At 40.8% G+C, this 26,606-nt stretch overlaps 2 long non-coding RNA genes across 2 annotated transcripts; one reads left to right on the top strand and one right to left on the bottom strand.

Moving 5' to 3' along the window:
• Positions 1 to 12,674: 12,674 nt before the first annotated feature.
• On the bottom strand, positions 12,675 to 21,928 carry LOC147377907 (uncharacterized). The gene is made up of 3 exons (XR_015142466.1): positions 21,792 to 21,928; positions 15,165 to 15,279; positions 12,675 to 14,119 (listed from the first exon to the last, which is right to left on the bottom strand). It is a non-coding gene; the product is annotated as an uncharacterized LOC147377907 (long non-coding RNA).
• LOC147377908 (uncharacterized) lies at positions 21,792 to 25,326 on the top strand. Its single transcript, XR_015142467.1, has 2 exons — positions 21,792 to 21,914; positions 22,652 to 25,326. It is a non-coding gene; the product is annotated as an uncharacterized LOC147377908 (long non-coding RNA).
• The last annotated feature ends 1,280 nt before the right edge of the window (positions 25,327 to 26,606 follow it).

Raw genomic sequence — 26,606 nt, forward strand, 5'->3', positions numbered from 1 at the left:
AAGCAGAGTAAGACCACCAGATTATTAAGCAATCATTATATTAGTGCTGGGCTTCCCAGGTAGCGCTAGTGGTAAAGAACCCACCCACCAATGTAGGAGACATAAGAGACTAGGGCTGGATCCCTGGGTCAGGAAGATCCCCTGGAGGAGGAAATGGCAACCCACTCCAGTATTCTTGCCTGGAAAATCCCATGGACAGAGGAGCCTGGAGGGCTGCAATTCATGGGGTCAAAAAGAGTCAGATACTACTGCATCGACTTAGCACACAGCACACATTAGTGCTATAGCATGAAAACAAAAATGATCTTAATGAGAAAAAGCCAAGTTCTTTATTTTTCCAGCTCTAAAAGCAAAATCCACATGGGACTTTTTTCTTGGTTCAAATAATATTTTATTCGAAATTAAGTTATAAAAGTATATGATGAGCTTAGTCACCAGAGAGACTCAGTTCTCCCTGCAGAGCTGTGGTTGAAGCTTTGTGGGGATCGTGCAGTGTATTAGACTACAGCCAACTCTCTGGGGTGCTCTGCTTTCATGAGCACTAAAATCCTGACAAGTATTAAAGGGAGGACTTGAAAGACCCTCTGAGTTGACCCAGAGTCCAAACATTCCTTGCCTGTGCTCCCTACTAGGAGATTCTGGCTTGATCAATCTTAGATTTTTGCTCATAGCCAGCAGCAACTGTACATGCCACACAGCCAGTACCTTAAGCTCCCAGAGGGATAAAATGCCTCATCACTCAGCAACCACTTTGGCAGACTAAAGGGTGACATTGATTGGCTCTGAACAAGTGAGTAAGAGAAACCGTGTCCAAACCTCGGGAGGAATTTATGATAAAAAAACATAAAAGCTCTTTTTAACCCAATCTTTCACAGACTGATAAATAAATGCAAATCCATTTGCAGTGGGAAGTCCAATCACTCAAATGAGGGTACCAACAAAATCACTCTTAGAAAATGACACATTATTTTATTCATTTATTCAATGTCTACTGAGCCTCTGGAATGTGCCAAATACTGTTCTAGGCCTTTGGGATACAGCCTGAATGAAAATTATCTCTCATATCTAGGAGAAAGAAAATAGATAATATACTGGGTAGTGATAAGTGCAAGAATAGTGACTGCAAGCATGAAATTAAAAGATGCTTGCTCCTTAAAAGAAAAGATATGACAAACCTAGACAGTGTATTAAAAAAGCAGAGACATCTCTTTGCCAACAAAGGGCAATATACTCAAAGCTAGGATTCTTCCAGTAGTCATGTGTGGATGTGAAAGCTGGACAATAAAAAAGGCTGACTGAAGAACTGATGTCTTTGAACTGTGGTGCTGGAGAAGACTCTTGAGAGTCCCTTGGACAGCAAGGAAATCAAACCAGTCAATTCTAAAGGAGATCAGCCCTGAATATTCATTGGAAGGACTGATGCTGAAGCTCTAACACTTTGGACACCTGATGCAAACAGCCAGCTTACTGAAAAAGACCCTATGCTGGGAAAGATTGAAGGCAGGAGGAGAAGGGGATGACAGAGGATGAGATGGTTGGGTGGCATCACTGACTCAGTGGACGTGAGTTGGAGCAAACTTCAGGAAATAGTGAAGAACAGCACTGTGTGCTGCAGTCCATGGGGTCGCAACGTGTTGGACATGACTGAGCGACTTAACAACAGCAGAAGTGCGAAGAAGAAAGTAAAATAGAAAAAGTATACAGTGAGGAGGGAAATGGATGCTGTTTCCACACAGTGATCAGGGAAGGAAGGCCTATTTGATAAGAGACCTGAAAGAAATAAAGGAATAGGCTAGCCATCCTGGTATTTGTGAAAAAAGAGAAGCAAGAGCAGGATGCTACATGAGCCATTTGAAGGCATCCGCAGTTGGAACAGAGAGGAGAGAGAGAAGAGGCAATTCAAGGGGTAGACAAGCCAGATAAGATGCCACCTGAAAAGCTGTGCTAGGACTTAAAGTTTTTCTGAATGAGATGGGAAGTAATTGAAGGGCCTTCAGCAAAGGAGTAACATAACAGGCCACAACTTAAAGGAACTACTCTAGATAAAATATCAGAAGAAAGGAGGAAGGAAACTGAGAAATCAGTGGAAAGTTTCTCCAGTTGGTCAAGGAAGAATTGACAGTTTGAGCCATAGGCTTCCCTGGGGACTCAAATGATAAAGAATCTGCCTGCAATGTGGGAAATCCAGATCTGATCCCCGGGTCAGGAAGATCCCCTGGAGAAGGGAATGGTACCCACTCCAGTATTCTTGCTTGGAGAATTCTAAGGACAGTGGAGCCTGGTGGGCTACAGTTCATGAGGTTGCAAAGAGCTGCATATGACTGACCACCTATTACATTTTTTCAAATGCAATGGAGATCATGAGAAATGGTCAAATCTGTATGTATCTTGAAGGTTGAATGGACAGGTTTTGCTGAAAGCTTGGATAGGAGTGTGATAAACCAAGAGGGTACTTTAAGAAAGTTGAAGAAAACACATGAGTCTAGAGAGAACATCAAGGAAGTGAGGCTCAAGGGTTAACAGTTAACAGTGGATAGTAGTTAGTATGTGCCAGGCATTAATGTAGGTGCTTAGTGCATGGTCAGTCACTTCAGTCGTGTATGACTCTTTATGACCCCATGGGCTTTAGCTCACCAGGCTCCCCCATCCATGGAATTCTCTGGGCAAGAATAGTGGAGTTGGTTACCATTTCCTTCTCCAAGGGATCTTCCCAACTCAGGGATGAACGTGTGTCTCCTACATTGATTCTTTGCCATTGAGCCACCTGGAAAGCCAAGGTGCTTTACATTAAACTCCCTTAACACTCATAACACTATGAGTGTATAATTGTTCACCATTTGAGGCAACTGAGGCACTGCGAGGTTTAGTAACCTGCTGGATCACAAAGCTAGATAAGCGGGAGAGGCATGATTCAAACACAGATATGTTACGGAGTCTTGCATAGAGAAAGGCTCGAGTTATGCATCACAAATTTCAGACCTTCTTTCTGCTTCAAATTCCACACTGCCCAGTGATGGTCTGAAGAGAGAATAAAAAATGAAGGTCAGAGTTCTGCACCATTTAAATTCTAAGCTTATATGATTATCAGCACTAGAAACTGGAAGAGTCAAACAAGTTCTTAAAACTAAAGCACACACATTAGTTCATTGGTTCAGTCACTCAGTCATGTCTGACTATTTGCAACCCCATGAATCACAGCATGCCAGGCCTCCCTGTCCATCACCAACTCCCGGAGTTCACTGAGACTCACGTCCATCGAGTCGGTGATGCCATCCAGCCATCTCATCCTCTGTCATCCCCTTCTCCTCCTGCCCCCAATCCCTCCCAGCATCAGGGTCTTTTCCAATGAGTCAACTCTTCGCATGAGGTGGCAAAGTACTGGGGTTTCAGCTTTAGCCTCATTCCTTCCAAAGAAATCCCAGGGCCGATCTCCTTCAGAATGGAATGGTTGGATCTCCTTGCAGTCCAAGGGACTCTCACGAGTCTTCTCCAACACCACAGTTCAAAAGCATCAGTTCTTCAGTGCTCAGCTTTCTTCACAGTCCAACTCTCAAATCCATACATGACCACTGGAAAAACCATAGCCTTGACCAGACAGACCTTTGTTGGCAAAGTAATGTCTCTGCTTTTCAATATTGTGTCTAGGTTGGTCATAACTTTTCTTCCAAGGAGTAAGCGTCTTTTAATTTCATGGCTGCAGTTACCATCTGCAGTGATTTTGCAGCCCAGAAAAATAAAGTCTGAAACTGTTTCCCTCGTTTCCCCATCTAGTTCCCATGAAGTGATGGGACCAGATGCCATGATCTTCGTTTTCTGAATGTTGAGCTTTAAGCCAACTTTTTCACTCTCCACTTTCACTTTCATCAAGAGGCTTTTGAGTTCCTCTTCACTTTCTGCCATAAGGGTGGTGTCATCTGCATATGTGAGGTTATTGATATTTCTCCTGGCAATCTTGATTCCAGCTTGTGCTTCTTCCAGCCCAGCATTTCTCATGATGTACTCTGAATATAAGTTAAATAAGCAGGGTGACAATATACAGCCTTGACGAACTCCTTTTCCTATTTGGACCCAGTCTGTTGTTCCATGTCCAGTTCTAACTGTTTCTTCCTGACCTGCATATAGGTTTCTCAAGAGGCAGGTCAGGTGGTCTGGTATTCCCATCTCTTGAAGAATTTTCCATAGTTTATTGTGATCCACACAGTCAAAGGCTTTGGCATAGTCAAGAAAGCAGAAATAGATATTTTTCTGGAACTCTCTTGCTTTTTCGATGATCCAGTGGAGGTTGGCAATTTGATCTCTGGTTCCTCTGCCTTTTTTATTTTTTTTATTTTTTTTCCTCTGCCTTTTTTAAAACCAGCTTGAACATCGGAAGTTCACGGTTCACGTATTGCTGAAGCCTGGCTTGGAGAATTTTGAGCATTACTTTACTAGTGTGTGAAATGAGTGTAATTGTGCGGTAGTTTGAGCATTCTTTGTCATTGCCTTTCTTTGGGGTTGGAATGAAAACGGACCTTTTCCAGTCCTGTGGCCACTGCTGAATTTTCCAAATTTGCTGGCATATTGAGTGCAGCACTTTCACAGCATCATCTTTCAGGATTTGGAATAGCTCAACTGGAATTCCATCACCTCCACTAGCTTTGTTCATAGTGATGCTTCCTAAGGCCTGTTTGACTTTGTATTCCAGAATGTCTGGCTCTAGATGAGTGATCACACCATCGTGATTATCTTGGTCATTAAGATATTTTTTGTACAGTTCTTCTGTGTATTCCTGCCACCTCTTCTTCATATCCTCTACTTCTGTTAGGTCCATACCATTTCTGTCCTTTATCGAGCCCATCTTTGCATGAAATGTCCCCTTGGTATCTCTAATTTTCTTGAAGAGATCTCTAGTCTTTCCCATTTTTTTGTTTTCCTCTATTTCTTTGCATTGATCGCTGAGGAAGGCTTTCTTATCTCTTTTTGCTATTCTTTGGAACTCTGCATTCAGATGCTTATATCTTTCCTTTTCTCCTTTGCTTTTCACTTCTCTTCTTTTCACAGCTATTTGTAAGGCCTCCTCAGACAGCCATTTTGCATTTCTTTTCCATGGGGATAGTCTTGATCCCTGTCTCCTGTACAATGTCACAAACCTCCGTCCATAGTTCATCAGGCACTCTGTCTATCAGAAATAGTCCCTTAAATCTATTTCTCACTTCCACTGTATAATCAAAAGGGATTTGATTTAGGTCATACCTGAATGGTCTAGTGGTTTTCCCTACTTTTTTCAATTTGAGTCTGAATTTGGCAATAAGGAGTTCATGGTCTGAGCCACAGTCAGCTCCTGGTCTTGTTTTTGCTGACTGTATAGAGCTTCTCCATCTTTGCACACACATATAGACACACAAATCAAACAAAACTTCCCTTGAAAGAAAGACAAACAAGCTCAGGAAAAAAATGAAGACACTTTGTATTTTATTCAATTTACCCAATTTCATGTATAGATTATAAGATGCCTTTCAATTTCTAAGCATTATTTTGCCGGAATTATATTGTGCCAGAGTTATATTGTTCTTAATATACTTTCCACTATATGAAACCGCAGTGCTTCCCCTAAAGTAGAAATGACTTTCTTCCTACAAATAATATTTGTAAACCAGTTTTTAACCCTTTTAAGTTATCTTATTATATATTTTGGAGGGATGATTATAATAATGGCTGATAATGAGCATAAAAAACACAATTTTCCCATTGTTTTTATTGAGAACACTCTTTACCTCATTCTCTTGATATCTTTGATATAGTACGAACTTGGTAAACTTTCCTAAATAAACAGAAGTTTGATATTCATTCCTAGTGTCAAAATATTGCCATGTACATATGCAGAATGTATACATAAAGCTCTCCTTTTGTAATTTTGAATTTTGCTGATCTGGTAAAGTGCCACTGTTTTTGAAAACATACATTATTCTTGCTTGATTAATCTGCATATTTATAAAGTTTCTTTATTATAGGTATCCCTGGACATGATCAAACCAATTATTTCACCCCAGAGAAGTTGTTGCCACTAGTCAACGGTACCAGAAAGCTACCCTTCTTAATCAAATAGGGAAAACCTTGGAGACAAGCCTAGCACAAAGGAACAAATGCTGTTTGATTCCACTTACACGTGGTACCTAGAACATTCTAATTCATAGAGACAAGAAGTAGAATAGTGACCAAGGTTAAAGGGTGGGAGGGATGGGGACTTACTGTCTAATAGGTATGGAGTTTGGAATAATAAAATTCTGGCTAGCTAGTGGTTATACTAGTGTGAATATGCTGAATTAGACACTTAACATTAACCTTTCTAAACATTTTTATGTTTATAATATATTTTACTACAACACACACAGAGTAGAGCAGCTGCAATGATACATTTCTCTATTCTTGGTTAAGTGAAAGTGAAAATTGCTCAGTTGTGTCTGACTCTTTGTGATCCTGTGGACTATATAGTCCATGGAATTCTCCAGGCCAGAATCCACATTCCCTTCTCCAGGGGATCTTCCCAACCCAGAGATTAAACCCAGGTCTCCAGCATTGCAGCCGGATTGCTCACCACCTGAGCCACCAGGGAAGCTCAATTCTTGGTCAAGTGGTTTTCTAAAGGCAGGCCATAAAAGTGTGGATGTCTGTATCCACTTGTATATAAGCGCATATGCCTACACATTTACCACCCTTTGTGTCCAGCTAATCCTCTTACCTCTTCTAAACCTATCATCAATCCAAAATTTTTATTTCAAATATGCAATTTGCCATTACCTTTAGTATCTCTCAACTGACTTTAGAGTTTTATTTTTTTTATCTTTCAACTCAGTAGTTACTTATCAATCTCTGACATTAACAGCTGAATCTCCCTCTGCTTGGCATGGGAAAGGGTTCTTTTGGACTCCTGAGGCTCTTTGCTCCAGGCAGTTTATAGTGAAACCTTATCACTTGCTAAGAGAAGCTGAGAAGCTGTCTCAGAAAGTCTCAGAAACAAAGTTCCCCAGCAGTTGGGGTGGGGGCATCCTATACTGGAAAATACAGTTTAACATCTTTTTTTTCCCTAAGACCACAATCTGATGAAAGGGCACATATTACAGCTTTGCTGGCTAGAAGATCTGGGCACAGTCCCCGGCCCTGCCTCCAATACCCATGTGATTTTATGTGAGTTTCTTCTCTGATCTCAGCCTCCTTATCTGTAAGATCAGGAACACTAGGACCTGCTTGCTCAGTCCTTGTGAATGTAGATCTACCATGCAGGACATACAGTAGATACTCAAGAAATTGTAAGTTTCTGTCCCTTCCCTAATCAGAGTGTCCTGACATGACCAGTAAGGATTTGGATCTTGAGACTGTTGGGCAACCCACTGATGGTCCACAAACCCGTCAGTGTGGAGAAGGTTTTGCCTGTGATCCTGTGGCAGAAAAAGTAAAATCTATAATACCAAGGAACATGAAGTATAATGGAGAAAAAGCAAATGGTTATTTAAAACCCAACTATAGCTACTTCCTTCTCCAGGGGATCTTCCCAATCCAGGGATCAAATCCAGGTCTCCTGCATTGCAAGTATATTCTTTACCACTGAACCCCCTGGGAAGCCCAAGAGGCACTATGAAAGTGAAAGTGAAGTTGCTCAGTCGTGTCTGACCCTTTGCAACCCCATGGACTGTAGCCTGCCAAGCTCCTCTGTCCATGGTATTCTCCAGACAAGAATACTGGAGTGGGTTGCCATTTTCTTCTCCAGGACATCTTCCTGACCCAGGGATTGAACCTAGGTCTCCCACATTGCAGGCAGACTCTTTACCATTTGAGCTACCAGGAAAGTCAGAAGAGGCACTATAATGCTAACTAAATTCCCTTGTTATCCCCAAACCTTCACTAAGATGTTCTACACACTCACACTAACTAGTGTGATATTTTAGGAGATAAATCAAGGAGAAAGCACTGTATTCTGCCTCAGGGGTGATGTGGTACCATACAGACACCGTTCTTGGGGAAAACTTCACAGTCCATCACAAACTGAAAAGTGGTTGAGAGCCTGAGTTGACCAAGAAAAGCATACACCATCCTTACCCTTCTTTTTTTCCCCTGCCAGAATTTTTGGAAAAACTATGAGCAATGTGGGGCTTCTATCACTTGCAGGATAGGGTTCAAATCCATTCCATTTAAATGTAAAACGATGGCACACCTCCACTGATGCCTGGGATACTATAGTAATACTGGGCTGGGATGTAGGTAGGAAGGTGCCCATGTCCCCCAGAGCAAAATTCAAGGGTAGCAGTCTGCAGTCCACTTCTCACAAAGGAACAGTCAGTCATCTCTGGAGAAAAGATTTATTTTTTCTATCAGGGTTGTGGGTTTTTTGGTTGTTATGTACTTACACCTCAAGCGTAATTCTGGTTTATTAAAAAGAACTGACTACACAAGAGAAAATACATCAAAATTTCCTTTGGAAGTATTGTCAGCTGCTGACATGGATATTTCAAATTTGAGCTCCCAATTTGGATAGCAACAGAGATTCATAACTTCTTTAAAGACCCCGTCTTATTTTGTGGAGGAAAGGAAGGGTGTGTAAGAAGACAAGTTTGCTTTTCAATACAGTTTCAGTGTAAAGGTAGATAAATTACCCTATTCATTTTATATCCTTTCACAGTTCTCTCCCCTACCAATCACCACTGCCTAGATACTTATTTCTTCAATTTGCTATAATTTAATCACTGACTGAATTATTTAAGACTCATAGACCCCCAGGTGAATATCTAATTTAGGTGGCATTTGTTTCAGTTCTCTTTAAAAATAGGTTATCATTTTGATATTAGTAAAGCAGACACAGGTGTACATGAGTTATTTTCTCTGTAGAATTACACTAACTTATTTTCTAGTTTGCTAGTTACTTGAAAGGAAAAATAATTATAAGAGCAATGCTTGGAATATAATTGATTCTCAGTAAATATTTTAAAGGAAATAAAGACTAAAGATATATAAAAATGAAGCAATGAATGAACTAATGAACATATCAAGATGGCCTTATTTCAAAGGAATTGACCAAATGCTCCTAGCTTATAGGGCTTCCCTGGGGGCTCAGATGGCAAAGAATCTGCCTACAAGGCAGGAGTGCTGCTGTGCTGTGCTGAGTCGCTCAGTCATGTCAGAGTCTGTGCGACCTCATGGACTGTAGCCTGCTAGGCTCCTCTGTCCATGAGGATTTTCCAGGCAAGAATACTGGAGTGGGTAGCCCTTCTCTTCCTCCAGGGGATCTTCCCAACCCAGGGATTGAACCCAGGTCTCCTGCACTGCAGGTGGAATCTTCCCCATCTGAGCTACCAGGGAGACCCAAGAATATTGGAGTGGGTAGCCTATCCCTTTTCCAGGGATAAGGCAGGAGATCCAGATTCAATCCCTAGGTCAGAGAGATATCCTGGCGAAAGAAATGACAACTCACTTCAGTATTCTTGCCTGAAGAATTCCATGGACAGGGGAGCCTAGTGGGCTACAGTCCATGGGGTTGCAAAGAGTTGGACACGACTGAATGACTAACACACTTCACTTGCTCTGAAAGGGCATTTAATTATTGATAATCCGTGGAGAGATTTAGACTTTCCACACTCTGAGAAAACCACCACTTAAGATCTTTTCAGTTGTTGAGGAGGTTATTTTATAGGGTTGTTGTCGGGGAGGCAGTGCGGTATAATTAAAGAGCATGGAACTTAAGGTAATGCACAAACCCAGGTCCAGATCCCATCTCCATAAGCAAGTGACTTCACCTCTCTCATCTCTCCCTCTCTCCCCCTAGCTTATGTAAGTATCGGTTCCACTCTCTACCTCCCCACAATAACATCCCTAACTCAGCCAACAGCATAATCACACACACACACCCCACATACACCAGTGTGTTTATATAAATATTTGTCTAGGCAAGTGGGTACCTAAAACTTTTAGGCAGCTTGTCTTAGATTTACAGGTTGAAATCTGAAAGGAAAAGGGGACTCTCCCCCCTTCTACTGCTTTTCTCTTTGTTTACTGAGCACTGATTGAAAGAATAAGTGAATACTCAACTCAGGCTACTAGTCTCTTTCATCTTGAGTATGCCAAAGGATTTTTGTCAATAAGTATAAAGTAGATATTTTGACTTTTAATAAGATATGTGCCCTTAATTATATTATCATCTTCTGACAAAAGTGATGTTTAAGATATTTGTGTAAATTTCTTAGAGATGAAATACAAGTTCTCTTTTCTCCTTTCAACAAACTGTTTTCTTCATGGACAAGTGTTTGTGGTTGAACAATTATAGCACTCCATACAACTCTGGAATTCACATTGTGTTGTGAATTTGTAATATTTAATTTTTGTGATCATAGAAAAAGCAAGAGAGTTCCAGAAAAACATCTATTTCTGCTTTATTGACTATGCCAAAGCCTTTGACTGTGTGGATCACAATAAACTGTAGAAAATTCTTCAAGAGATGGGAATACCAGACCACCTGACCTGCCTCTTGAGAAATCTGTATGCAGGTCAGGAAGAAACAGTTAGAACTGGACATGGAACAACAGACTGGTTTCCAAATAGGAAAAGGAGTTCGTCAAGGCTGTATATTGTCACCCTACTTATTTAACTTTTATGCAGAGTACATCATGAGAAATGTTGGACTGGAAGAAACACAAGCTGGAATCAAGATTTCCGGGAGAAATTTCAATAACCTCAGATATGCAGATGACACCACCCTTATGGCAGAAAGTGAAGAGGAACTAAAAAGCCTCTTGATGAAAGTGAAAGAGGAGAGTGAAAAAGTTGGCTTAAAGCTCAACATTCAGAAAACGAAGACCATGGCATCCGGTCCCACCACTTCATGGGAAATAGACGGGGAAACAGTGGAAAGGTGTCAGGCTTTATTTTTCTGGGCTCAAAAATCACTGCAGATGGTGACTGCAGCCATGAAATTAAAAGACGTTTACTCCTTGGAAGGAAAGTTATGACCAACCTAGATAGCATATTCAAAAGCAGAGATATTACTTTGCCAACAAAGGTTCATCTAGTCAAGGCTATGGTTTTTCCTGTGGTCATGTATGGATGTGAGAGTTGGACTGTGAAGAAGGCTGAGCACCGAAGAATTGATGCTTTTGAACTGTGGTGTTGGAGAAGACTCTTGAGAGTTCCTTGGACTGCAAGGAGATCCAACCAGTCCATTCTGAAGGAGATCAGCCCTGGGATTTCTTTGGAAGGAATGAGGCTAAAGCTGAAACTCCAGTACTTTGGCCACCTCATACGAAGAGTTGACTCATTGGAAAAGACTCTGATGCTGGGAGGGATTGGGGGCAGGAGGAGAAGGGGACGACAGAGGATGAGATGGCTGGATGGCATCACTGACTCGATGGACATGAGTCTCAGTGAACTCCGGGAGTTGGTGATGGACAGGGAGACCTGGCGTGCTGCGATTCATGGGGTCGCAAAGAGTCGGACATGACTGAGCGACTGATCTGATCTGATCTGATATCATTATCATACTGTATTATTATCATATGAAGTGAAGTCAGAGGATGACAAATACATGCTATCACACATGAAATCTAAAATATGATATAAATGAACTTATTTGCAAAGTAGATATAGACTCACAGACATAGAAAACAAGCTTATAGTTACCAAACAGAAATGAGGGCATAAATTAAGAATTTGGGATTAGCAGGCACAAACTACAAATATAAAACAAACAACAAAATCCCACTGTATAGCACAGGGAACTAATATCTTGTATTAAGCTATGATGGAAAAGAATATGAAAAATAATATGAAAAAGAATATAATGAAAAATAATTATGAAACAATGGAAAAGAAAACATGAACTATCATGTTAAAGAATATGAATCACTTTTCTGTACACCAGAAATTAACACAGCACTGTAAATCAAATATACTTCAATTTTTAAGATACTATACATAGGTTCAGTTCAGTTGTTCAGTCATGTCTGACTCTTTGTGTCCCCATGATTCGCAGCACACCAGGCCTCCCTGTCCATCACCAACTCCTGGAGTTCACCCAGACTTGTGTCCATAGAGTCAGTGATGCCATCCAGCCATCTCATCCTCTGTCGTCCCCTTCTCCTCCTGCCCCCAATCCCTCCCAACATCAGGGTTTTTTCCAATGAGTCAGCTCTTCATATGAGGTGGCCAAAGTATTGGAGTTTCAGCTTCAGCATCAGTCCTTCCAATGAACACCCAGGACTGATCTCCTTTAGAATGGACTGGTTGGCTCTCCTTGCAGTCCAAGGGACTCTCAAGAGTCTTCTCCAACACCACGGTTCAAAAGCATCAATTCTTCAGTGCTCGGCTTTCTTCACAGTCCAACTCTCACATCCATACATGACTACTGGAAAAACCATAGCCTTGACTAGACAGACCTTTGTTGGCAAAGTATATCTCTGCTTTTTAATATACTGTCTAGGTTGGTCATAACTTTCCTTCCAAGGAGTAAGCATCTTTTAATTTCATGGCTGCAGTCACCATCTGCAGTGATTTTGGAGCCCCAGAAAATAAAGTCTGACACTGTTTCCCCATCTAGTTCCCATGAAGTGATGGGACCAGATGCCATGATCTTCGTTTTCTGAATGTTGAGCTTTAAGCCAACTTTTTCACTCTCCTTTTTCACTTTCATCAAGAGGCTTTCCAATCCTCTTCATTTTCTGCCATAAGGATGGTGTCATCTGCATATCTGAGGTTGCTGATATTTCTCCCAGCAATCTTGATTTCAGCCTGTGCTTCTTCCAGCCCAGTGTTTCTCATGATGTACTCTGCATATAAGTTAGATAAGTAGGGTGACCATATACAGCTTTGACGTACTCCTTTTCCTATTTGGAACCAGTCTGTTGTTCCATGTCCAGTTCTAACTGTTTCTTCCTGACCTGCATATAGTTTCTCAAGAGGCAGGTCAGGTGGTCTGGTATTCCCATCTCTTTCAGAATTTTCCATAGTTTATTGTGATCCACACAGTCAAAGGCTTTGGCATAGTCAAGAAAGCAGAAATAGATGTTTTTCTGGAACTCTCTTCCTATTCTGATGATCCAGTGGATGTTGGCAATTTGATCTCTGGTTTCTCTGCCTTTTCTAAAACCAGCTTGAACATCTGGAAGTTTACGGTTCATGTACTGCTGAAGCCTGGCTTGGAAAATTTTGAGCATTACTTTACTAGCATGTGAGATGAGTGCAATTGTGCGGTAGTTTGAGCATTCTTTGGCATTGCCTTTCTTTGGGATTGGAATGAAAACTGACCTTTCCCAGTCCTGTGGCCACTGCTGAGTTTTCCAAATTTGCTGGCATATTGAGTGCAGCACTTTCACAGCATCATCTTTCAGGATTTGAAATAGGTCCACTGGAATTCCGTCACCTTCACTAGCTTTGTTCGTAGTGATGCTTCCTAAAGCCCACTTGACTTCACATTCCAGGATGTCTGGCTCTAGGTCAGTGATCACACCATCGTGATTATCTTGGTTGTGAAGATATTTTTTGTACAGTTCTTCTGTGTATTCTTGCCACCTCTTCTTAATATCTTCTGCTTCTGTTAGGTCCATACCATTTCTGTCCTTTATCAAGCCCATCTTTGCATGAAATATTCCCTTGGTGTCTCTGAGTTTCTTGAAGAGATCTCTAGTCTTTCCCATTCTGTTGTTTTGCTCTATTTCTTTGCACTGATGGCCATGGAAGGCTTTCTTATCTCTCCTTTCTATTCTTTGGAACTCTGCATTCAAATGGGAATATTGTTCCTTTTCTCCTTTGCTTCTCACTTCTTTTCACAGCTATTTGTAAGGCCTCCTCAGACAGCCATTTTGCTTTTTTGCATTTCTTTTCCATGGGGATGGTCTTGATCCCTGTCTCCTGTACAATGTCACAAACCTCCGTCCATAGTTCATCAGGCACTCTGTCTATCAGATCTAGTCCCTTAAATCTATTTCTCACTTCCACTGTATAATCATAAGGGATTTGATTTAGGTCATACCTGAATGGTCTAGTAGTTTTCCCTACTTTCTTCAATTTGAGTCTGAATTTGGCATTAAGGAGTTCATGATCTGAGCCACAGTCAGCTCCCGATCTTGTTTTTGTTGACTGTATAGAGCTTCTCCATCTTTGGCTGCAAAGAATATATATATAATACATAGGTTAATGGAATTATAATAGTTAATGCATTAAAGTTATTAATACCTGAACATTGCTGCTACTGCTGCTAAGTCACTTCAGTCGTGTCCAACTCTGTGCGACCCCATAGATGGCAGCCCACCAGGCTTCTCTGTCCCTGGGATTCTCCAGGCAAGAACACTGGAGTGGGTTGCCATTTCCTTGTCCAATGCATGAAAGTGAAAAGTGAAAGGGAAGTCGCTCAGTCGTGTCCGACTCTTAGTGACCCCATGGACTGGGGTCTACCAGGCTCCTCCATCCATGGGATTTTCCAGGCAAGAGTACTGGAGTAGCGTGCCATTGCCTTCTCTCAGGCAAGTTACTTCACCTCTCTAAGCCTCACATTCCTCTGCTTAGCCCCTTCTTCTTCCCTGTTGTCAAACTCTTAAGTCTTCCATCTAAAATAAGACTTCCTTATTACTCCTGTGGAGAGAGTGCCGAATGCAAAGAAAAAAAGAGTGAAATTCTTGGATCTTGATTTGCAAAATGGACTCTTGAAACCCAAAGCTGTTTAGAGCAAGAAAACTCTTTTGGAGCAGTGAAAGCCCAAGAGGCTGAAGGACTCATATCTTATATTTTACCTCAGCAATAGCAGAGTCAGAAAGAAGGTATGATAATATCAGAGTCAGTTTTCCAAAAGAACGGGGGTGGGGAAAAATTATATCAAAGACAGCATTACAGTTAGCTACTGGGGTGGGTCTCTGAGAAGAGACTCTCTCTCATTTCCTCCCCCAATCCCCTCTATCCAGGGATAAGGGGAGAATAGGACCCCCCAGAAAGGTTCGGGAGCTCTGAGAGTGAAGAGAATCTGTGCTTGGTCTGTAAGTTTCTCAAAGAGGACCTAGATAGGCAGACAGTAGGTTGTGGGATGTAATAAACAGAACCAAATGAACCTAGAAGAATCTAGACAATCCAAGCCAGAGACTTTGGACAAACATAGACATCTGTGGGCGCAGTAGAAATCAAGGATGACGGTTCACAACTAGATGGGTCAAGCCTACCTGCCTCGATGAGCAGTTGAGGAAGATGGATGTTGACCAAGGACCAGACAATCTCCAGCCCCCTCAACTCCCACTCCATGCCATGATCACATAAGCTCAGGATATAGTTGTGACCCTGGATAGAAGAAAAGGGACAAAACCCTCAACTTGACTGAGCATACCCCTGAAATGACTGAATGATCATACAACCATTTGAAATGAACAGGTTATATTTTTGCTGTCAAATGGAAGTAGGTACTATAGAAAGTAATGAGAGCCATCAGCCTTCCCTGGTGGCTCAGTGGCAAAGAATTCTCCTGCCAATGCAGGAGACATGGGTTCAGTCCCTGGTACAGGAAGATGCCACATGCTGCAGAACAAAAAAGCCCATGCACCACAACTATTAGGCCTGTGCTCTAGAGCCCAAGAGTTGCAATTACTGAGCTCATTAGCCACAATTACTGAAGCCAGAGTGGCCTAGAGCCCATGCTCTGCAAAAAAGTCACTTCAATGAGGAACCCACACACTAAAACTAGAGAGTAGCCCTAAACATTACTGAGACTTTTTTTAAGTTTGCCCTTTCAATCATGAGTGGCTTTGCCCATTTCTTTCATTTTATTTATACAATTGAAATACATGCAATTAAACCATTTGCCCTCAAGGATCATGATGGTAGAGGAGAATAAGCGCTGCAGCTCCCATGGGCTTGTGAGCAGAAGATCCAAAGGAGCCTATAATATATATAGGACTAGAATGTATGCACAACACACAGTCTGGGAATTGATCATTTCAATAACCAAATTAGACCAAAATCCCAAATATTTGTGTTAATTTTTAAAGACTCCATCTGTTTAAGATCAAGAGAGTAATGCAAATTAACAACAAAAAAAGGTGTTGGCATGTGTAGGTTGGCTCAAGTAAGTTCCAAGAACCAGTGACTGAAGAGTGAACTCTGCTTCTTTCCTGGTTTCTCTTCATTGTTTGGAATTAGAATGGTCTAAATACCATGAGTAATATGGAAGTTCTCTGAAGGGTAAGTTACTGCTCTGATTAACACTTTCTGATAATTCAACTGGAAACATAATTGAGAAACTTTCCTATGGCAGTTTCTCAGAGATGGGAGTGATATGCAGAGTCACTCTGCTTGGAACTTCATCAGTTTATTCCTAAATCCTGGCAGGATGAATTCATCACTTGCTTGGTTGTTGCTATTGCCTTTTCATGCCTAAGAAACAAGTCCTGTCCTTAAATAGCCACTGTCATCACCCTTAACACCACAATACACCTTCTTCTTTATACTTTGTATTTCAAATTCTACAGGATATTCTATGCATGATATTACTAAAAGGAAAGTGATAGAGGATGTGGTGCTTTTTTAAATGAAAATAGTTGCTAAATATTCTGCATGTTCTTTTATGAAGTTAGTGTCTAGATAAGGTTTTAGCCCATGGGCTCTGGTGATTAATGGTAATACAAATTACACTGGTATAGCACTTGCTTCTTTAATGTATTCATCTTCAGAGGAGTCCAAACTACTTTAGACATTTCTTTCTTTATGTCTTTCATGTATCACCACTGGCTTACTTTTAATCTAGTTTATTTTTATTATTGAAATATCTACATAGCCATAAAATTTAAATAATTATACAAAGAAAATTATATAAATAAAAAGGACAGAGTTCACATCTTTCAGACATTCTCTTTGGAGTCATTTGAAAGATGTTTAACTTTCGGGCCCCAGTAAATTCTCTTGTGGCCTTGCCATCACCACATTAGGTGGCCAAGTAGATAATTTGTGTCTTGAGCCAAGGTTAACAAAAAAAACTGTAGATAACCAACAATTGAAACTACAAAAACTAGAAAAAAAAAAAAAAGCACCAAATTATAACTGTATTATCAGGATTTAAAACGAATTTTATGGTTCTTTAGCTTGAGTTTAGATCCATATTTTTTTAAAGTACATCTTAATCACTGTTCATGGGGCTCTAGACATGCTAGAGAAGACTCCTGAGAGTCCCTAGAACTGCACGGACATGAAACCAGTCAATGCTAAAGGAAATCAACTCCAAATGTTCATTGGAAGGACTGATGCTGCAGCTCCAATATTTTGGCCACCTGATGCGAAGAGCCAATTCACCGAAAAAGACTCTGATGCTGGGAAAGATTGAGGGCAAGAGAAGGGGGTGGCAGAGAATGAGATGGTTGGATGGCATCACCGACTCGATGGACATGAGTTTGAGCAAAGTCCAGGAGAAAGGGAAGGACATGGAAGCCTGGTATGCTGCAGTCCACAGGGTTGCAGAGTCAGACATTAACTTAGTGACTGAACTACAACAACAAATCACTCTGTATTAAGAACAAAAATATACAATAGTGAAGAAATTTCATTGCTACACATTTTAAATAAATATTTCAGTATAATAGAACAGAGACCTTATTGTAGCAAATAGAGACCTTATTGTAGTGAATAATCATAATAGTTAAAAAAAAAAAAAAAGACTTTCTGACTACACCTAGAAAGGTCACATTTTCCTAATTCAGTAATAAAAATAAAATAAATTCCAGTAAATGAAGCTCCTTCATAAGCTCCAGAAGACTTCTTAGAAGTCTTTCCCCTACTTTTGTGTGATATTATAACTCTTTGGAGAAGGTTCTACTGGAGTTTTGAAACACTAATAAAGTCAAGGTGTCCTTTTTTACTACAGGTTTTTAGACCTTCAGCTTCTTAGATAAAGTTCATACGAATATTAGAGTCCAATAATGCTGCCTAACTTAAAATATGTTCTCAATTTATAGCTAGAAATAATTAGAAGTCTTCATTTTAAATCATTCACACTATGGGCAAATCACTGAATGACATTTCTAAGAACATTCTATTCAAGTAAGAGGAACTGTGTAGATCATCCCTTCTTGACATTTGCAATGGTAAAACCCCCTTCACTAATGCTATTGTTTTGGTTTTCTGCATAGTTGAGCAATTAGAATGTGCTTTTTTAAAAAATAGGACTCCTAACCCAAGAAGTTAAAGCACTAAAATTCATTCTCAATCATGCTAACACCTGGCTAAATTTGATACCTTCTAATTTGTGGGTCTTCAGTTGTTATTAATCTATAACTGGTTTTCCACTGTAGTACCTCTTGCACCCAATCCTCTATTTCCAGGGTCCCTGAACTTGGCCTACAACAATTCCAAATCAGGTTCCTCTTATACCAGGAATCCTGCCCTTGTTAATCGGTCTACCTCCAATATGACCTCTAGCATTTAAGGTAGTTTCTAATAATTTAATCACTTTGGATTTGGGGAAAACTTTTTAATGTTTATTTTATACTAGAGTATAGTTGATTAACAGTGTCACGTTTCAAGTGTATAGCAAAGTGAGTCACTTATACATACGCATGTATCTATTTTTTTTCCAATTCATTTCCCATACAGGTTGTTACAGATTATTGAGTAGAGTTTCCTGTGCTATACAGTAGGTCCTTGTTGATTATTTTACATATGTTAGTGTATTTATGTTAATCCCCAACTCCTAATTTATCCTTCTCCTGCACTGGGGAAATCTTGCTTATCTTCATTTACTGTTTAAAATGAAATCTACCTCCTGGACTTTCCCCCCCATATATTCCCACCTGTTTTCCAAACTTGTGTAAAACCATCACGAAAGCTGAAGCTACTGAACTTGGCAGAATTCTGTGCAGGCAACTGGTCTTGTTGGCCATAAGTTCCTTAGTCACAGCCATAGGTAATCCACTTCCTTCTTGGCTGTTAGGGAAGGGTTTGGTAAGCCAATCTAACAACTTCCACACCCCACCCCCTACTTGCCTGGGATAGTTCTTTGCTCCTGCCTGAAGCTTCTTGCCAGGTTGTACAGAGTGATCAAGTTACTTCTGCAGTGGAGCCAGCAGGGGAAAATGCTGTTTATCTGCTGTCCACTCCACAATTGTCTTTTCAACATCAAAAGTTGTGCTTCCCTTGACTCTTCATGTTTTTCTACCTCAGGAAATCTACCACTTGTCTCATTTGTTTCTAAAGAATTGATGAATGTTCTAATTTTCAATTTTGCTTCCCTGTTCCCAGTAACATACTGAGTTGCACGTAAATTGGTGAGACTTAAACTTCAGCAACAAATGAAATAAGTTAAAAAAAAAAATCCTTCCACCCATCCAGTCATATGCTAAGGCCTGAGAGCAATGGGAATGGAATGCTTCAGAAAAGTTAGACATTTACACTTCTCACAAATGTGAAAACAACACCTTTCACTTCAGTCATACAGTTTTGCTTAGAATTGATGCCTTCTTATAATGATCTTTGCTGGGATTAGTATATGAAAAGCTCTTACGAAGAGGCAAAATCTATGCTATGTCAACGTACATTTGGCAAAGAGAGTGACTCATCGTCATGAATTCTGTGTGTATTAGAGTTCAGTTGGGTGGCCAGGTGATTGGTAGGAGTGTCTTATTTACCTGGGAGGACCTGGAAAGCCTTTTCCACAGTGTCAACAGGATTGTTGTTAAGCAGCAAGTTGGCAAACATGGGAAGGTTGTCATTAAACAATGTTGGGATTCAGAACTGTTGACGTTTATTTGCTTTTTGACTCTTCAACAGCTCATGGAACTATCCAAGCTATCTGAAAAGGCACATGCATCATTGCACTCCTCTCTCTCTTTTCAAAGCTCTTGGCAACTCTAAAACAGAGTGAAGAAAATCCTGTAGGGCGAGGGCTTTTTTACGTGGGCTTCCATAAATGGGCTTTCAGGAGTTCATGAACTCCTGCAAATATATGTGGCATGTGGTGTATAATTATGTGTGTATAGAGAGTCTCCTCTTTGGGTAGAGTGGGAGGGTTACATGTCTTTTATTAGATTTTTAAGGGGTCTGTGAAACAATGACGTTTACAAACTGTGCCTCTGGGGTCTAAGTTGAGTAGCTTTAATAATGTGGGTGGGGAGGTAGAAAGAGAAGAGTGACATAGAGCATGCTCTTCTCCTACACAATTTGTAAAAGCAAGGCCATGTAGGTAGTCATGGAAGTACAAGATAGAAAACCTTGGTCACTGCTGCAAAGTCTAACTGGTATGTTGAAAGCAATTGAGAGAAAATTAACATAGCTCTTCGAAGGCATCAGGATACCCTCATCCTATCCATCTAGAAAGGAGTTTTCTAGCTTTGGGGATTCATTGGAAAACTGACATGAAGTACTGCTTGTCTAAGGGTTGTTGTTGTTTAGTCACTCTAAATCCGGACTCTCTTTGCATCCTACTCACGAGTTCCTCCTCAGATGCAAATGGCTTCAGGACCTATTTGCTGTTGTGCTTGGCTCATCACACAGCTCTGAGACTTACATCCGGGGGCCTTTACACAGCCTTCTATTTGCTGAGTAAAGAGAACTGCTGAATCAGGAGTTGGGCTGTTCTACCCCCAAATCTGCATAGTTTTCTAAAATTGCATCAAGGTAGCAGACTTCAGAAACGGCAGTCCAACCTCTGAGACCTTAGTAAATTCTGTTATCTTATTTCTCTTAACTTCACAGTAAGGGAGCATTGGAGATGCTTTTCTTCCAAACTGAAACACCACCTTTGACTATGCCTTCCTCATTCACTGGTGGATCCACATCCATCTACCTTATGAAAACAACAATAAGCTTTGCTACAGTTGACTGACCCTGGCTTTTCTCCAAGGCAGGCTTCTGCCTTATAGAACTTTTTTTGTCTCACAGTTTCTTAGGTCAGAGAAAAATTGGTTAAAAACCTGAATTTTTCTATGGGTTTATGGTTCATTTGTAGGATTGTGCCTTATTTGTCAGGTTTCTAAAAGACACTCTCCTGCCCATACCTTATCAACTTCACTTCCAGAGTTTATAATCTATGACTGCTGGGTGACCTCCCTCTCCTCAAAACCTTCGCATCTCCCACTCCCCCCTTTTGTTTTTATTTGAAGTGGGGGAATAGAACACAGACTTCCCTTGAAGTTTTAGATAGCATTCTTAAAATGGATTATTTTGCTTCCTACTATCCTTCCAGCTAACTGCACACACACACCCAAACTCCATTTCCACAGAATGTGAGATTTTACTCATCAAAAAGTCAAGTTATCATAATTAACTGGCAACCTATCTGCTTTAGCAGTGCTGAGTATGCGTTAGTATTTTAAATATGTCTCTCTTAACTGATGCTATCATCAGTTCAGTTCAGTCGCTCAATTGCAACCCCATGCACTGCAGCACGCCAGGTCTCCCTGTCCATCACCAACTCCCGGAGTTTACTCAAACTCATGTACATTGAGTTGGTGATGCCATCCAGCCATCTCATCCTCTGTCGTTCCCGTCTCCTCCTGACTTCAATCTTTCCCAGGAGAGCATATGCTATCATATGTTTTCCCTTAAGTCTAAAAACTATCCTTTAGCCTTAAATAAAAAGTGTTGTTGAAACACAAGTGCCTTGGGTATAAATCTGGATAGACATTTGCATATAATTGTGACAAGTGTGTTGTGAAACATAATGGTATGGTCTCTAAACTTTGCAGACTTCAGATACAAATTCCCCCTTTACAGTTGAATGGATTTTTAAATTTTACTTCATAAATATATTAATTTCTTACTATTGCTATAACAAATCAGTGGTTTAAAATAGCAAAAATGTATTTTCTTACAGTTCTAGAGGTCTGAAGTCCAAAATGTCTTCCACTGGGCTGAAGTCAAGGTGGCAGCAGGGCCATATTCCTTCTGGGTGTTCCAGAGTTGACTCATTTCTTTGCTTTTTCCAGCTTGCAGAGGTAACTTATATTTCTTGGCTCCACACCCCTTGTTCTGTCTTCAAGGACAGCAACACAATAGTGAATCTCTCCGCCACCCCCCCCTGCCCTCTCCTTTATAAATTTCCTGTGCCTACACTGGGCCCATCTGGGTAACTCAAACTACTCTCCCTGTCTCAAGATCTTAACCTAGTCACACCTGTAAAGCCCCTTTTGTCGCGTCACATCACATATTCCCTGGAGGTTCTAGAGATTAGGATATGGACATCTTTGGGAGCCATCATTAAGCCTACCACAGTAAAAATTAATGGGGTGTCTACAGTATAATGCTTATTCTAAAGAAGATACTTAGTCTTCAAAATTTCATAGGAAATCAAAATATTTACTGTTCACTAGACCAATTAACCCCAACCAGGTCAGAATTGTTAGAGTCAATTCGAATGAAAATCTTTCCCATTCAACTCCACAAATGCGTTTTGGGTGCAAGTATTACACAGGAATGTTGAGAAAATCCAACAGTTCATTGGGTAAAAGGAGTTGTCAAGGTAATTTCTTTCTAGGCTGTGGATTTCTCCGCAGATGTTGCAGATAAATCAGGAAGCAGCTGGAGTCATGGCACCTGTGTTTAGTATTCTCCAAACTGTGCTCAGAGCTGAAAAACCGCACTTTCTTCCATCCCCGTTCCCTGTAAAGGAGTTATGCAGCTGGTTTGCCCTGCAGTTCTGACTTTTCCAAATTTTGTAACTTTATGCCTTCAGACACAGAAAACAGCTGAGGAGGCCATGCCCAGTTCTTCAGGTGGTTGATGACCGCCCTCGCCCTGTTCCCTCTGGATGTCTCTCTCTCTGCGGATGATGAGTGACGTGTGGCGAAGGTGGAGCAGGTGTGCCGTGTCCGCCCTCGGCGTGTTGAAGCGTGACTCGGACGAAGAAACTTGGCTTTTCCATTTCTTACAGAAGGGAACCAAAGGGATGACAGACTCCCATAGGAAATGCACACACACACACCTGTTTTTTTGGATCTGATGCTCTAGGCATCAGAAAACAAACCCCAGAGTAAAACCATCAACATGAGAATGCCTTCCTTCTGTTCAAAATTAGTCTCAGAAGCTAAGTAGCACTTTCTGACCAGGTGCAGGAGAATATTTTTTTTTCTCCTTTTTTCCTAAACACAAAACTAATTTTTATTACTTTCCTGGGCAATAAATTATTCTTTTCAAATCACATTTGGATAAAAATATCAGATGACCCTGGCAGTTTTTAAACGTAGATATTTCTCATTCATAATCTTTGAAAACAAAATCTAGTTTTTGGACTTTATATATCTTCAAATAAACATCTAGATATAAGTATGTAAATTATGGCTGTGCATAATAAATATGTAGCCTACTGAGAAATTAGCATCATTAAGAAGAGAACTACTTACCTGATATTTTTGTCTGCTTTTGGCATACAAACAGTTGTGTTCTGGTAAATTAATAATAAAAGGCTCTCTAGGGGAAGACAGCCCTAATTTGTAATGTTTGTAGCTTTCTATGGTGTTAAAAAATGGGCTTCCCTGGTGGCTCAGTGGTAAAGAATCTGCCTGCTAATGCAAGAGATGTGGGTTTGATCCCTGGGTGAAGAAGATTTCCTGGAGAAGGAAATGGCAATCCACTCCAGTATTCTTGCCTGGGAAATCCCATGGACAGAGAAGCCTGGGGGGCTACAGTCCTCAGGGTTAAAAAAGAGTCAGATACAACTTAGTGTCTACACAGCTACAACAAATGGTGTTTAAAAATACTCCCATCAATACCAATCTTAAGCAACCATCCTGAAGTCACTGAAGGGGACGGGCAGAAGGGGCTCAGTTGTTTTTCCTGAGCTGGTGTAAGAATCTATAATTTGACCTAGAGAATTCATATAGATAACAATGGGATATATTCAGAATGACTGAACCCTGACTCTGATAGTACTATGTACATTTTGCTATTCAGTGAATCATGAGGATATATCATAGATCTGTAACCAAGAACATGATTTCTGACCTAGGATGGTCTGGATTCCTCTTTTCCTAGATTCTGCTAATAATTCTTTGCTCTGTATCTTATCCTGATTATCCTGGGAATTTGCCTCTTGCTTCAGGGGCTTTGGTAAAAATCACAGGATGCCCCAAATTCTTTTTATGCAGTTGACACCAAGTACGCTTTTTATGTATGGAGTTTTCTCCAATTGCCCTGTGTGGAGGACTTGAGTCCTTTCCAAAATCAGCTGGAAAGACAAGGTGCCTGTTTGTACGGAAATTTCCTGAGACTGCCTCTTTTAACTCCCCGACCTGAGTAGTATATGTGTGAGTTTCCCACTGGATTGTATTCCCTGCATTTTATTTGATTTGCAGTTGCAAAACTTTTGTACTAATGTACAAGGGTCCCTGTCTGCCTCCCACCCCTAGCCTCAGTATTGCCTTGAGACCTGGGGAGGTGAATCTGCTGTTCTGGGCTCCTGAACCAAAGATTTGACTGTAGCCACCTGCTGGCTGTTTCCCTTCCCACTGAGTTTGTGACCCCAGTTCTAAGGCCAATGTCTAAATTCCAGAGACACCAGAATTGCCCACCCAACAGGCACCGAGTGTATTGGATCTGAATTGGTATCTTTGTCTTGTCCATCTTCCAAAGGGCAGACTGTACCCAAGATTGTGATAAAGGGAAGCTGTAGTTGTGAACAGAACTATAAATAAGAGCTACGATGAAGCTTAAATTTGAGCCAGGCTTTCTAGGTCAAGGATGTGGGTTGGAATGTATTTCATGCAAGCATTTGTTGGCTTAAACTTTAAATATTTAGACATACAGTATATGGACCTCCATTTGTACCCTTGATCCTGCCCTGTGAATATTAGGGCAGGACCCCCAAACCACAGGCAAACAGAAAGTGTTCTCTTTTCTCCTTTAGGTGTAGACAATCTACATAAGAATGAGGTTTTTAAGAGGGAAACATTCTAGGGAAAGAAGCATGGACATGTGGATTACTTTATCAAAGAATAGAACCCTAATGTCCCAGTGCCATTGCCAGAGAGAACGTAGCCAACCCAGCCCTGGGAGCTTCTGTAAAGACACACATGGCTCCCTAGATAGCAAGGAAACTCATCAATGGCAGCAGCCCAGTTTTAAGAACAGAGATCCAGTTCTTCCTCCTCACTTAACCTCCTGCCTCTCCCTTTACCTCTCTCTACCTCCTCCAGGTGTGCTCAGGAGAGCTAATCACTGTCCTGGGGGAGGTGTTAGAGGTTCCCCTAGTTGTAGACCCCAGTGTCACCCTGGTCTCATCCATTCGTCCACGGTCCATCTGTTTCTTTGTTGAAGTCAACCAACCAGTGAACATTTTAAACTCCTTTGGGTGAGAAGAATCACCTTCTGTGTAGACTCTGAGCTGAAAATAAATGTCTTCATTGTGTAGCACCATGGTCTTTTCTGTGTCATTAATCTCCTTTTTGCAAAGCCCAGCATCAGTAGCTCTAGGACATTACAATATAATTGCTGCCTACTCAACATCAAGTAGGTTACTTTATGAACATACTGTTTCCCAAGGCTTTTTCAGCAAAACCTATGTCAGTGTGGGAATGCAAGTTAAGACAAACTCTACACTGGTATCATTTTTTTGTACTCAACAGGTGGTACAATAAAAATTCAGCATCACGGCTATCTCCAAGACTGTCTCAGTACGCATGTAATAATAATGCGTATTCCAGTAGTAAGTACTTCTTGGGAAGAATGTTATAGTATCTTCTAGTTAGTAAAAGTACTCAGATAAGAACTGGGAAAGTAAATAAAAAACCAATTAGCCAAAATTTGAGGCGTGTTGAGCACTGTGAAGTTTATGTTAAAAGTATGACAGGAGTCCTGCCTTGATGATTATCACCACTTGGGTAGAGGCAAGTCTAATACACCAAAAACAAGAGTAGAAAAACTAAGGTAGTGTATCACGCTGGACTAGCACATAGTATTGACTCTCTGAGAGCTATCGGTAGTTGAGGCAAGGAAGAAATCAATGAAGGAAAGTTAGGAAAATCTTCTTGGAAAACATAGACTTGAGCTCTGACTTGACAGGTGTGCAATGGAAAGGGGACAATTCCAAGCAATGAAAACATGAAAAGTGTCACGGTTAATGCTATGTGTCAACTTGACTGGCCATGGAGTGTCCAGATATTGGGTCAAATATTTTCTGGGTGATACTGTGAGGGTGTTTTAGATGAGGTTAACATTTAAATCAGTAAACTAAGGGAAGACTGCCTTCCCTGCTGTGGGTGGTGCTCACCCAACCGGTTGAAGGCCTACCTAGAAAAGAATGACTGGCCTTCCCTCAAGTGAAAAAGAATTCTGTCTTCTTGATTCCTTTCAAACAGAAAGATAGACTTTTTTCCTGCCCTCAAACTTGAGCTGAAACATTAACTCTTCCTGAGTCTTGAGCCTGCCAGTATTTGGAATGGAACCTACATCATCTTCTCTCCTGATTCTCAGGTCTTCAGATTCAGACTGGAAGTAAACCATCAGCATTCCAGGGTCTCCAATGTCCTGACTCACTCTGCGGCCTCCAAAATCACATGAGACAGTTTCTTGTAGTAAATCCACGTGGGTTCTGTTTCTCTATCCTATTGGTTCTGTTTTGCTGGAGAATCCTGACTAAAACAAGTACAGCCATGCAACATTTGCAGAACAATGCAAAGTTTGTCCTGGCCAAA

Source organism: Bos grunniens, chromosome 2 (assembly GCF_055505025.1).
Source record: "Bos grunniens cultivar Pamir isolate PY7600 chromosome 2, Bosgru_T2T1.0, whole genome shotgun sequence".
NCBI classification, from domain to species: Eukaryota; Metazoa; Chordata; class Mammalia; order Artiodactyla; family Bovidae; genus Bos; species Bos grunniens.